General features: G+C 39.5%; 1 non-coding gene across 1 annotated transcript; it reads left to right on the forward strand.

Annotated features, from left to right (window-relative positions):
• The first annotated feature begins 521 nt into the window (after positions 1 to 521).
• Positions 522 to 629, forward strand: LOC141650633 (small nucleolar RNA R71). The gene has a single exon (XR_012546654.1). It is a non-coding gene; the product is annotated as a small nucleolar RNA R71 (small nucleolar RNA).
• The last annotated feature ends 11,508 nt before the right edge of the window (positions 630 to 12,137 follow it).

Genomic DNA, 12,137 nt, shown 5'->3' on the forward strand with positions numbered 1-12,137 from the left:
CGTATTTTTGTGGTGGGGGTTGAGGATTAAGCACATTATTGCTTCGATAAGACATATTTAGGTGGAATCTTGAATTCGGGTTATATGTATTTGAAAATGTACCCGGTGGATAAGAACTTTGTCTTAGAGCTTGGAAAGCATTTACCTCTTCAATAGGAGCTTGGCAATGAGCGGTGTAATGACCCACACCTCCGCAACCGTCAAAGGAAATGATTTGACTTGTTGAAGACACGGCATTGAGTTATTGTATGGAATCTCTAGGATCTCTTTCCGCCAATTGTTGTTGGAGTAAGGCAATTTGAGCCAACAAGACGGGGTTGTCAAAGGATTCTTCTTTACCTTTGAGTGGCACACTTCGAGAATTGACATATTTTGCATCATGGACCGCCATAGATGAGATCGTGGCATGAGCAATATCGGTGTCAATTTAATCAAACCGCCCATTGTTGGCGGAATCAAGAATCCTTCGGGACTCGGCACAACATCCATTGTAGAATTTTATAACTAGAAACCAATCATCTAGCCCATGATGTGGGCATTGTCTTTGCAACTCTTTGTACCTCTCCCAAGCCTCATATAAGCTCTCAAGAGCTTGTTGACGGAATCCGGTGATTTGGCTCCTCAAGGTTTAAGTTTTTTCCGGTGGAAAAATTTTTGGTAGAAAGCAAGAGCCAATGTCTCCCAATTGGTGATTTCCATGGTGGTGCGGTCAACGCTATTGATCTGAAGCTTTGCCTTGTCTTTCAATGAGAAAGGGAAAAATATTTCCCTTATTTGGGCTTGAGTGACGCTCGTTTGACGGATCATGGAGCAATAATCGCAGAAATTTTGCTCATGCAAATTGGGATCCTCTAAAGGACTTCCCCCCAATTTCTTCCTCTCCACAAGGCTAATGAAAGCCGGCTTGATCTCGAATTTCGGCGCGGTAATTTGAGTAGTTGTGATACCGGCCGGAAGCATGGCCGCGGTGGGCTTTGAGTGATCGGAAAGTTTCACCATCTTTTTAGTAGAAGATGGTGGTAGTGGTGGAGATGATGAACTTGAATCTTCCTCCTCTTCAAGGGCTTCTAGATCGTCTAAGTAAGACTTTATAGCACTTTCAACCTGCACGGGGGAAGAGGCTTCTTTCACTTCTTTCCAAAAACGTCGTCTTCTCCTAAAGGTTTTCTAGGGGTCGGAATCCGGTGAAAGCAAATATCCACTACGAGAGGACATGGGCATAAGACAACTTTCTAGAAAATGATAAGTAACAGTCTCAAGGAACAAGTGTTCCTCAAGACAAAAGAAAACAAGATTAAAATCGACAATTCAAAAAGCAATAAAACCGTGCTCCCCGGCAACGGCGCCAAAATTTGATAGGCTTATCGTGTACCTATGCAAAGATAATTACCCTAGACACAAATTAATGTAGCAATAGGGGTCGAACACAAGGCGACGGGAATTGCGTTGTGAAATGCTATGGAAAGATTCTTATCAAGGTCGATTTCGTTTTGTTTGTTTGTTGTTGGTTTGATGACTAACAAATATTAATATGAAAACTATATAATAAAAGGGAGTCTAAGGGAGTCGGGTCACACATGCAAAGGTAAACATATGATCATGATAAACTCGGTAATAATAACATTGTCAATTGTTTAGGCTTAAAAACACCCAACTTACGGCATTATTGTCAACCATAGACCGGGTCCTAGAGAAACTCTCGTCCATGACTAGGTCGTCCTACTACACATGCTTAGTCTAATTAAATTCTATGCCTCTCGACTTTTAGAACGAATGAACAAACTTAATCGATGAATAAGGCCTTTAAACAAAGATTAAACGTGATGATGCAAACATGTGAGAGAAACAATTAGACAATATTCTATCAACCTAATTTACCATTTTACATATTTGATTTTGCATGGCTTCCCTAGCCCCTAGACTAAGGAATTTAGCTACTCATATTAAAGTGTAAACTACAAACTTTGTTGTAAGAAATGTTAAAACATAATTATAGAAATGATGTAAACTAAATGGTGAAATATATAATATAAAACTAAACTATGTGATATAAAAGTACTAATGATGAGAACTATGCGATTACTAATAATGGAATGTAAACTAAACAAACTAGAACTAGAATTACCGAATTGGAAATGAACTTGTACTGCAAACAAGGAAGTAGAACCAAATGCTTGTATAAATAACCAAATGTTTAACCAATCAAATGCTTAACAATCTTTAAACTAAATATGAAAACTAAATGAGAGAAATATTGTTTAAGGCTATTGTAGAGAATATAAGATGTAAGAAAAGATAACCCTAATGACAGATTAAGGCCCCTATTTATAAGAAAATAGGGGCATAACGTAAAATAGCATGAGAGGGTCAACCCCGATCGGGGTTGCCAGCCCCGATCGGGGTTGCCTGCCCCGATCGGGGGGCGTGGTTGTCCGGGCATATTTCACATAATTCCTTTCTTAATTGTTGAGGGAATCCAATGTACGTGATAAATGACCCTTAATGCACCCGGGTAAACGCTTCCTCTATCATCTTTAGGGCTTTCAAAGAGTATCCTATGCTTGATCTTTTCCATATGATTTTGGACTTCACATTGGGCTCTTTGTAGGATCATATTGCTTTCCTCTAAATGCTTAGATTCCTACAAAAACACAACAATACACCTAGAACACAAGATTAGCTCACAAATATACTATTTAAAGTATGATAAACAATAAAAACCGAGCTAAAATGAGGGGTAAAAATATATATAAAATGAACACATCAAGCTTCTCTTCTCCTCATCATCAGTTAGAATATCTTTCTCAAGCTTCTCTTCAGCTTAAAACTTTCACTTCTACCAATGTCTCAACGTGTAGCTCTTCTACTTTAGACTCATCATATATATTTGGGATAGAAGGATTTTTACTTAAAACAGTGCAACTTTGGTGGTCTGCTAGGCAGATAGTGCTTGAGCTTGTTTTTTCGAGTTTTTTAGTGGTTGAGGAAGATGAGGTGTGGTTTCTTTTGAGTGCATTTGGTTGTAATAAGGGGTGGGTGGGTGGAGGAGGGTTAGACCACATAAATATTCACAATACTATTCATAGCCTTGGTTGTCATCAAAGCTTCTATATCTTTATCACTCTTAATCCTTTTCTGAAACATGGTCTTCTATACCACATTTCACACTCCTCATTCAATTTTAAATCATTGTTGACTATATAAAGTAAGTTGAAGTAACAAAATTGATCACTATCAAGCTTCATAACTAGTCTAACTCCTACATAATCAGCCTTGTACCATACTTTTTTGACACAAAATTACCCTCATAATAAATCCTTAAATTTACCCTATATTTTTGGTTATTCAATATTCTCCATTCCACCAATCAAGTACAATAAGAAAAAACAAAAGTTAAACAAATAAAATACATATGTTACTGTTGGCGCCTAATTTAGTTAGGGTGCTAAATTTATTATTTTAAGGGAATGTAGGCCTGGGAACTGAAGAATAAATTTATTGAGCCTAAGCCAAGTCAGTCCAAGATCAAAGATAAACGGAGTCCAAGAAGACCATGAAGTCCAAAAGGCAGAACGCTGGGCTAAAGAGGGTAATAAGCGCCCATATGAAGCTTAAAGAAGGCTTGGCGGTTTACTAACCGGCTCCCACTAAGAAGTAGTTTCCAAGAAGCCGGATGACACCTATATAAGGAGGCATTTCTTTCAAGAAAATGACAACTCAAACAACAACAACAACTACTACTACAACTTAGTCTATCTTTAGATTAGTCTCTTAGGCGTAGCATAAATTAGCATTAAAAGTAGAAGTAGCACGGCGAGCCCATCCGATCATGGAGGTAATCAACCATTTATCCCTTAGTTTGTAATTTAGCATCCACAAGTACTCTTGTGAAGACATTAATTAGTTGATGTTGTTTTATTGGAATCTTCTTGATATATAAGTATCGTTGGAAATTCCTGTGTTTATGTTTGAGAATTATATCATTCATTGATGAGCGCTAAATTATTATAAGTAATTTAACACTGTTTATTAGATTACGTATCTACAACCGTGGCTCGAACCCTTGTATTCAAGGGTAGATCACAAAGTGTAGGAGGGTAGTTTCGACCTCTAAGCTACCTTAAGGTACTAATCTTATTTTCACACAAAAAAGTTTTTGGCGAACACAGTGGGAGGATTAAGATAATTGATCCTTCTAATATATTAAATCTCATATTACAGTGGTAAATGTACTCAACTAGATCTAAATCTAGAATGAGGGAAGTGGACGATCAAAGTCAGAGACAAGATGCCCATACTGAAAGAACATATTTACGCAAAGTATCTAGCAATGATTTATTGGAGATTACCCATGAAAGAAACTTGGAAATTCCTCGTTCTAGGTCTACTCCTAATGATAAATAGCTTAATGCACATGAAGAATCTGATCACGCTAGAAGCATGGCATATGACATAGATAATGAAAATAAGCGTTATCAACGTAAACTACATAAGAAGTATGTAGGATATTTGAATAATGTGTTGGTTGAAGTTAGGGAGGCCATGAGAAATGATTTCCATTAACATTATCGGCTCCTAACTGAAGAATATGCTAGAGTTTTCACAAATATTGTGAGATCAATTGCTGAAAACCTTGAAGAGAATGAATTAATGGAATTAGTAAGGATGTTGCAATAGATGAAAAGTCTCTTAACCGCTGGTCAAAGGGTTTTGTCACGTGATATTGCCCAAGAGGTTATTAGCCAATTATAGCCATTGATAGATAAACATAACAGCTTGAATGAGTAGTTATCCAGATTATTGGATGATGGATTCCAAGAGATGAACGCACAAATTAACAAAGGAGGAAATATTAGTGGTGATCCTAGAACCATTAACATTGGTTGTAGTTAGCGTAGATCACGAAATCCTTTAGCTACTCATTTAAGAGTATATGAAGCGCCAAATGGACCATCTGGCGTCACAATTGGGATGTTTGAGTATGATGAGTCATCAAGACATTTGGGCAATAACCAAAATATATATGGACATCAGCGTCCTGTGCTTTTGAGCGAGATGTAGATTATAATGGTACTCGTTCACCAGGGATAGCGTTTGATGTCAGTAGGATAACGTCTAATCAAGGTGTGTTTCCCACACCCAGTGGACAACCCTTAGCAGGGAATATGGGGCTTGAACCTCCATTAAATTATCCTCCTAGAGATAACTACGCCCAACCCCCACCGTTTATGACCGATTAGACGGGCATTAGGTGGACCTCACAGCCTCACGATTTCAGATATTAGGCGCATGTTGGTAATGGTATTGGACACAATGATCCATGTTTCCACGGGCATAACCTTAGCTAGTTGGGCCGTAAGATTCCCTATGCCAAAGCAGAAGGGAACCCAGTGATGCGTGCATTTTATATAGGCATTTCGTACTTCATTTGCACGCATTTCTATGCATATTTAGAAGTGTTTAGCTACAAATATCCCCCGAATTGTCTACTTTGCTTTTTCTTGTATTATTTGCAGGTATGAACCAAAGAGAAGTGGAATTAAGCCTAAAACATGTCCCTATGCATGCATTTAGGAGATTAGTTGAGTCGGAGCTTGAAGACTATTACTATGAGATGCGCATAGAAGTAAGGAAGCTAGGAGAGCAAAGGAAGATCTTCATATTACTAGTGCCTACTTTGAAGAGCCATATCTCGAGTTCTACAACGGATTTTCCAGCGACTCCAATTGGAGATGAAATCTTGTCCTCTTACTTTCCAACGCCACTGGAAACGCTCTATTTTCCCAAGTAACGAAGAAATGCCGGCCGTTTGAAGTTCAGTGCACGAAGTAGGAATTGTGCGCTGGAAAGTACTCGATCGAGTACTATCTTGTTCGATCGAGTCCTTTTTCTACTCGATCGAATGGTTCCTTTTTGATAAGTGTTCGATCGAGTACCTAAAGTTTCCGATCAAGAGGTTTTATCTTGGATTTATTCGATCGAGTGATATAAAAGTCCTCGATCGAGTATTTAGTTGTTGGACGCGGGCTTTTTAGCTTAAGTTCGTGTTTTAGGTTTAATAATCGTCTTTCCTATAAATAGGAAAGACGTCATTAGGTTTAATTTCAATTCTTTTCTCTCTTTTGAAAACGGGATACTGTTGAACGCAGCTTTTTTCTCATTCTCGGATCTGAACTTTTGTAATTCCTTCTTCCCTTTTATCCTAGTATTCTTTCTCTTCCTTTCATCTCTTTAGTATGCTTTCTATTGCTTTATCTTTCCCTTTTTTTTCACCCATAATTATGTTTATCTAATTCTCCTACTAGGATTTAGGGGATTCAATGAGTTGATGTTAGTTGCTAATTAGGTTTGTAGATCTGTTGCTAAAATCATGTCTTTGTTGTTAATCACTGCAATTAATAGTTCTTGTCTACTTGAGTCAACGCAATTAGATAATTAATCATGGTACACCTTAACCTGGATCGGAATATTGGAATGGGTAAGACCTGCAGTGAACATTAGGATGCTTTAGTGAGGGCGGAAGCTAAGCCAATAGTGTTTTAGGGTGAATTGAGACCGGAAGGAGATATTCGTTGCCCCTTAGACCGATACAAGTGACCGATCAGTGACCATAGCTGCAATTATCTGACATTCATTGGTGACCCGACAATCCTAGTTCTCTCTCTATATTGTTAATCCCTTTTATTCTTTTCTCTGCTTTAGTTAGTCAGTTTAGATAACAAATCAACAAAACCCCCAGTTTAGTGACATTAGACAGACTTGAATAACAAGTAGATAGTGACCGCCTCCCTGTGGAGATCGACCCTACTTTCACTAGCTTCTGTTAGTTTTTTTAGGTATTTATTTTTGGTACTAAACGACGGTATCAAATTTTGGCGCCGTTGCCGGGGAGGCAACTATTTTATTTGCTTGTTTTATTTCTGTCTGTCTTTAGCCTCAAGGAATTTATTTCTTGAGGCATTCTCATATTTTTCTCTAGTGTTGTTTTGATAGGCCCTACAGGTCCTACCTAGACAGTTCTAGGTAAAAGATCATCAAAGGGAAGGCTTGAGTACCTTTGATCTACCACCTATGTTCCATCCTATGGCGCAACAGGTGGTTTACTGTGAGAGATGTGGTGCTGCTGGGCACAATGCCATTATTTATTTGACAGAGAACGACGAAGTCTATGCGTTTAGGCAGCATAGACAAGCCAGTCATTCCTTTGCATATGTGCCGCCACATCTGTTTCAACAACGAGGCTATCAAAAGCCTCAATCCGTTTGGCCACCGCAACAACAAGCTCCTCCTCCTGATAAACAGAAAGAAGCGATTGCTGAATTGAAGTCTTTGGTAAAGGCTCTTTCACTTCGAGCGCAAGAAATTGATTAAGCTAGGGAAGCTCGTGTCAAGCTACTTGAATCTCAAATAGCTCAATTAGCTACCGAGATCGACTATAGGCATTCAGAGGTGGTACTTGCTATTTGTACCAAGAACGGTCCTCCCTATGAAGGACCTGAGTTGCCTACTGATGATGAAGATTTTTACGACTTGGAAATTGAAGAGGCTATTGAAAACGAAGCTATTCTCAAGCATCTCACTACGGTTCAGCATCAAACAATCGATCGAACAACCTACCTTGTTCGATCGAGTGAATTCTATGAGGAAGAATTTTATCGAGCAGAACATACCACTCGATCGAACGGTTTGTATGAGGAAGACCTCGATCGAGCAGATCTCTTTGTTCGATCGAGTACAATTCAGGAAGAAAGCTCTCGATCGAGTTCTATCTTTGCTCGATCGAACACTTTGGCCACGAAGAGCAATGATATGTCATCTTGGGTCGTTTTGGATGACGATTTTGAGGAAGACAATGGTTATGGTGAATCCCCCATTTGGAAAGCGGAGCTGGATGCTCTTGAAACTGCGATATATGGGACATAACCCACAGACGAGGGTAACGAGAAGGTAGCTGAGTCAGTGAATGTTCCTAGCACGGAAGAGTGATATGGCTAAAGTCGCATCACCAAATCAAAATAAAACTATCTCAAAACTAACAAGAATAGCTAGTGGTAAGACAGGTATCGAATCCACAGGGAGATGGTAATAGTCAATCTGTAAATATTTATATCGTCTGAAGGTAACCGTTTTTCTTGGGGGTTTGTTTTGTTTGTTATCTAACCAACTAATTGCGAGTAATTAAAAAGGGTTTAAAACAATGATATTAAAAGTCTAGGATTTTCGGTTCACTAGGTCAATTATATGGAGTCTCTTAATCAATTGCTAGTTCTATCAAGTTATCTAAGGTTACAAGATCGATTGATTCTCCCCATTAGGCCAAATTATGGGTTAGAGATAGAGTGAGAAAGTGAGGAAAAAGTGAAGATTAGGAAAGTGATTAGAGATCTAGCTGCCTTCATCTTCTTCCCTTAATCCTAATCTTTTCTTAGCCTTTTCTCTACGCAGGTACTTCTTTCTTTCTTGTTTCCTTCATTGTTTCTTCACCATGGCACGTAATTCAGCGAGCAAATCTAAAAATAAGCGTTCTAGTAGAGCTAGCATGGTGAAATCTGGACAGAAAAGCAAAGAAGCACGTACTCTTCCAAAGAAAACAGGGCCCTCAGCTGAAGATGTCCTGCGTACCAAGCCCATGCAGGAGGTTACGGGAGTACCAGGATTGCCTTTTGATGAGGTTGCTGATGACAATATGCTTGAAAACTCAAAGTGGATCACACAACGAAGCAAGCAAAAAGTGACTCAGACAGAAGAGAAGGAAATTCTTGAAAATCTCATACAATTCACCAAGGAAGATATCCAAGATGAGATTGATTACTGGAACAACGCAGTTTACTGTTTTGTTCTAGGAGCTAACCCCCCATGGGAGGTGTTAAAAGGATACATCCTACGAATTTGGCAGAAACATAATATTGATAAGATCTCCTTTATGCCAAATGGTGTTTTCCTTGTCCGTTTCAAAGAAAGTAAGGAAAGAGATGCTGTTCTCCAAGCAGGTCATTTCATGTTTGACAATAAACCGCTTATTGTCAGAGCATGGACTGAAGAGACTGAATTGACAAAGGAGGACGTTAAAAATGTCCCTACATGGGTGAGAATTAAAGCATTACCTCTCAAATACTGGGGGAAATGCCTGCCCACTATAGCTGGGATGTTAGGCAAATTCCAACGAGCAGACCAAGCCACAGTGGAGAAGTCCAGATTGGGCTTTGCCAGAACTATGATTGAGGTTGCCATTGGTCAGAAATTCCCTTCCAAAGTGAAATTTTTAGATGAGAAGGGGAAGCTTGTGGCCCTGGATGTTGAATATGAGTGGAAACCTACAGTATGCTCTAAATGCAAAGGGTTAGGGCATGAACATACTACCTGCAGATCTGGTACACAGACCAAAAAACCAGTACCAGTTCAAAAAGTTTGGAAAAAAATGGTGACAAAACCAGCAGCTGCAGCTACCACTGAAGAGAAAATAAAACCAGTAGCTCAGCAGACAAATACTCAGGCTGCAGCTGCAGCTACCACTGAAGAGAGGATACCTCCTACTCTTGCCACTGAAGAGAGAACACCTCCCTCTACTCCTGTGAAACAACTGCAGAGTACTGAGAACCCCCCTGACAAATCATATACAGAAGCTGCCTCAGGCAGTGGGACTCCAAAGGTGGGCATAGGCCAAACGGGTAACCCTCCAATTCCTATTTTAAATGAATAATATAGGCTTTTGGAATGTTAGAGGGTTAAATAGTGTCAATAAACAAAACAATGTTAAGTGGTTTCTTCATAATAAAGATATAGGTCTATTTGGACTTATTGAAACTAAGGTAAATGGTACAAAAGTGAGCAATATTACTAGTAGTATGTTGGATGGGTGGTGTGTTACTACCAATTCTAGCTGTCATAAAGGAGGCAGAGTATGGATATTATGGAGGCCTAGTCTTTTTGATGTTCATATCCTGCAATATAATGCACAGTTCATTCACACCAAGGTCACTGCAAGACTCTCCCAGCAGCAGTTTTATTTAACTATGGTGTATGCTTTTAATGATGGGAGGGATAGGAGGGAGCTTTGGAGTCAATTAGATAGGATTGCTAGACAATGTCAAGGTCCCTGGGCAATTGCAGGGGACTTCAACACTGTGATTAATCCAGAAGAAAGACTTGGGGGAAATACTAAACAATCTGACATGGATGAATTTATTGATTGTTTGGCCACCTGTGGCATGACTGACATGCCTGCCACTGGGGCTTTCTATACCTGGACAAATAAACAGGACCCTGATTCTAGAATCTATAGCAGGTTGGACAGGTTCCTTATCAATCAGGACTGGCAAGCAAGCTTCCCTGATTTGATGGCACATTTCCATCCTGCTGGTTTATTTGACCATAGTCCTTGTACTGTGAGTAATGCTAAGATAATCATGACTAGAAGGGCCAGCTTCAAATACTTTAATATGTGGGGGAAGGCCCCTGACTTCATAACTAGAGTAAAAGAAGAATGGGATAAAGTCTACAATGGGCACAAGATGTTCAGGGTGATCAAGAAACTTAAAGCCCTAAAACCTAGGCTCAAAGAATTGAATAAAAATTGCTTTGCTGATATTGAAAATGCTACAAAAATAGCAGAAACTGAACTGACTAACATACAGCTGCAAATTGATGCTGATCCCCAGAATGCTAGTCTCATCCAGCAAGAATTGGACACTATTGCTAAATTAAAAGAGCTTCAACCTGCTAGGCTCAGTTTCCTGTCACAAAAGGCTAAAGCTAAATGGTTAGATGATGGGGACAGTAACACTGCCTTCTTTCATGGGATGATCAGGATGAGAAGCAACAAAAACAAGGTCATTCAAATTGAAAACCAGAGGGGAGTGCTTTGTTCAGACAGTCAAAGTATCCAGGATGCATTCCTGGAATACTATGAATCCCTCCTGGGCAGCAGGAAACCAACTGAAAAAGTGAGACCTGATATACTTAGTCATGGGAAGTCCTGTACTGAGGAACATATCCAAACTCTCAATAAGCCTATCACCAATGAGGAGATTAAATCAATTTTCTTCAATACTCCAAATGAGAAAGCTCCGGGTCCAGATGGCTATACTAGTGCTTTCTTTAAAGATAGTTGGGACATTACTGGTGAAGACATTTGTGATGCAATTAAGGAATTCTTTTCATCTGGCAAGCTGCTGACTCAAGTAAATGCAACAAACATCACACTCATTCCTAAATGTGAGAGACCTTCTTCTGTCAAACACTTTAGGCCCATAGCTTGTTGCAATATGATATACAAAGCCATTTCAAAGATCCTATGCAACAGACTATCCTTGGTCCTGCCTGATATTATAAGTGAAAACCAAGGTGCCTTCATTAAGGGACGCTCTATTATTGAAAATGTCTTGATTTGTCAAGACATTGTGCAGTTGTATAAGAGGAAGGCTGTGTCACCTAGATGTCTATTTAAAATAGACCTTCAAAAAGCCTATGATACAGTTGAATGGGAGTTTATTGAGCAGCTGCTGCATGGCTTGGGTTTTCCTGAAGATTTCTCCCAAAGAATTATGACTTGTGTGACTTCCACCAGTTTCTCCCTTTGCCTGAATGGAAGCCAGTTTGGATACTTTAAAGGGAAGAGAGGACTAAGGCAAGGGGACCCCATTTCCCCCCTTCTATTCACCCTTTGTATGGAATATCTCACCAGAATGATTAACTATGCCACTGATAATTGGCCTTTCCAATACCACCCACTTTGCAAAGGGGTTAAACTAAACCATCTCATGTTTGCAGATGACCTCCTTATGTTCTGTAAAGGCAATACACACTCTATTATGTTGTTGATAAGGGCCTTCTCTTCATTCTCCAAAGCTTCAGGGCTCACTATGAATACTACTAAATCTGAAGTGTTCTATAATGGTGTTACTTCAGAGCTGAAAAATGACATCCAACAAGCTACTGGCTTTGTGGAAGGGTCCTTACCTTTCAGGTACTTGGGAGTCCCTATACAGGCTGGCAGACTGACCAAACTGGAATGCAATGCCCTGGTGGAGAGAATGGTGAATAGGATCAGAAGCATTGGTGCCAGAAAGTAATCTTATGCAGGCAGGGTAGTTCTTATAAACTCGGTGCTTAATACTTTACATTCCTACTGGGCAGGA

The sequence above is a fragment of the Silene latifolia genome, chromosome 3 (assembly GCF_048544455.1).
Source record: "Silene latifolia isolate original U9 population chromosome 3, ASM4854445v1, whole genome shotgun sequence".
In the NCBI taxonomy this organism is placed as follows: Eukaryota; Viridiplantae; Streptophyta; class Magnoliopsida; order Caryophyllales; family Caryophyllaceae; genus Silene; species Silene latifolia.